Consider the following 2,500-nt stretch of genomic DNA (forward strand, 5'->3'; position numbering starts at 1 on the left):
CTATTAAATAATGTATGAATACCTTAGTTAACACCAACACCATTAGTAAACATGAACACCATTAGTAAACGATTACTAGACCATAAGTTATTTATATTTTTGTGTTAGTTAATGCTTATTACTTGCTTATTACTACTACTTTTATCCAAAGTGACTCCCAGTCATTTCAGACATATGCGGCCGGTGAAGGTTAGGCAGCTTGCTCAAGGGTATCCAGAAAGAGGCGATAATGGATAAAGAACCCAGAACCTTCGTACTCACCATTACACCGCCCTGCCACCAGAATCTTTTCGCTCAGATGACATGGTACAGGAATTAGTTTAGTTGGGGTTTAGGTTTGAGCATGCATGTGTAAAACAAGACCGTCCACAGCGACCTTAAATACAGTGCACTACTATCCACGCTCCTGCCCTGGTATGGTTCGGGATATGGATTGCACATTTCGTCTAAATGTACTTCTGAGTCCCAATATCACTATTTGGTTAAGCTACACTTTGTGCAAACACACAGACTTAACAAACAAAGCATGTCACATACAGGCCACATTGGGACAGGCTGGGTAAGCAGTGGAAGTGAAATGCATGGTGGGGGATTTCCTTCACAAGGAAGCTATTAGCTGCCGTTTAGTCAGTCACAAGGAGAACGTGTGATCTGAAATAATACAAACAAATGATAAAAGACATGGGATAGACAGACAGACAGACAGACAGACAGACAGAGAGAGAGAGAGAGAGAGAGAGAGAGATAGATGGATGGATGGATGGATGGATGGATGGATAGATAGATAGATAGATAGATAGATAGATAGATAGATAGATAGATAGATAGATAGATAGATAGATAGATAGATAGATAGATAGATAGATAGATAGATAGATAGATGGATAGAGAGCAGCAGAGAGTAGAGACAGAAGGTCTGGTGTATGCTGTTAATCTCTGGCAAAAAACGGTGTAATGTATCCTCAGATTACCACTGTGTGTGTGTGTGCGTGTGTGTGTGTGTGTGTTTGTGTGTGTGTGTGTGTGTGTGTGTGTGTGTGTGTGTGTGTGTGTGTGTGTGCCTGTGTTCGCGTGTGTGTGTGTGCCTGTGTGCATGTGTGTGTGTGTGTGTGTGTGTGTGTGTGTGTTTGTTTGTTTGTATGTGCATGCGTGTGTGTATGTGTGTGTAAGTGTGTGCATGTGGGTATGCATACCTGGTGCATGTCAGACACGTGTGAGTGTGTGTGTGTTTGCTTCTGACTTCAATAAATACTGAGAGTAAATAACACAACAGAGTACGACAAACCCAGGATACACCAAACAAAAAGAAAAGGGAGGCAGCTATATAAGGGGGGAATGAAACACCAAAAAACCACACACACATACACACACATACACACCACAACAATGGCCAACAGCAGCAGCACCACAACACAGTGGGGTAATCAAAACACACAACAGCTTTATTACTTATCTTCTGCTACTGACGCCCGGGAGGAAATGGAAAAGCTGTATGGCCCGCCAAACGTTGGGACAGTAGAGAATGGAACCGCCTCCCAATCAGAACAATCTCCACCAATGACAGCGCAGCTTTCTGCTATTATGTGGCAAGCCCCCCCCGCCCCCCCCCCCCCAACTCCCCATCAGCTCTCTACACAGAAGAGGGATCACGCTACTGATTCAACTCCATATCACTCAAATTTGAGACGTCTCTTTTTCATTGAAAAGTCAGAGAGGAAAAGGTAAATTGACTGCATTTATATAGCGCTTTTTTGCAACCAGTGGCCACCAAAAGCGCTTTTACAATACTGCCTAACATTCACCCATTATGCACACATTCACACAATGACGGCGGAGTCAGCCATGCAAGGCGACAGCCAGCTCGTCTGGAGCAGGTAGGTTGAGATGTCTTGCTCAAGGACACCTCGACACTCGCTAGGAGGAGCCGGAGATTGACATAGCAACCTTGCGATTATCTGCCAACCCGGCCTACCTCCTGAGCTATTACCAACCCTTGACTGGGAAAGGATCTTCCAAACCGCCAGGACTAGGAAGGGGATCCGGGTTTGAATCCTAACGTCCTTTTCGTTATCCTTGATCAAGATGCCTTAAACTCTACCTGCTCATGAATGACAACCCAAAATAAATCACTGCACTGAACAGAAGCATCTACTCAGAACAATAGCATCTTCTAAATGACGAATAACAGCAAGAACCGGTAAACTAAAAAACAGCACATTTGTGCATTCGCCATACTATGAGAGGCAGCTTCCCAAGGCAAACGTCTCTCCCAATGTTTGGTCTAAGTAGGCTTAATGCTCCCGCTCCGTCCTCCGCCAGGGTCCCACCGCCCCCCCGGGGTGTCTACAGTAGACAATGTTCACCGATTGAATTACTTAACTGGAACGGCGCTCCATCCGTACATCAAAAGGAAACCCCAGGGGGGATCTGGGAGGGAATTAGCAGGGAGGATGGACTCAACATTCTCCTCTCCAGAGTTCTAGCCAGCTGTCAGTCACAG

The sequence above is a fragment of the Pollachius pollachius genome, assembly GCF_949987615.1.
Source record: "Pollachius pollachius genome assembly, chromosome: 19".
NCBI lineage: Eukaryota > Metazoa > Chordata > Actinopteri > Gadiformes > Gadidae > Pollachius > Pollachius pollachius.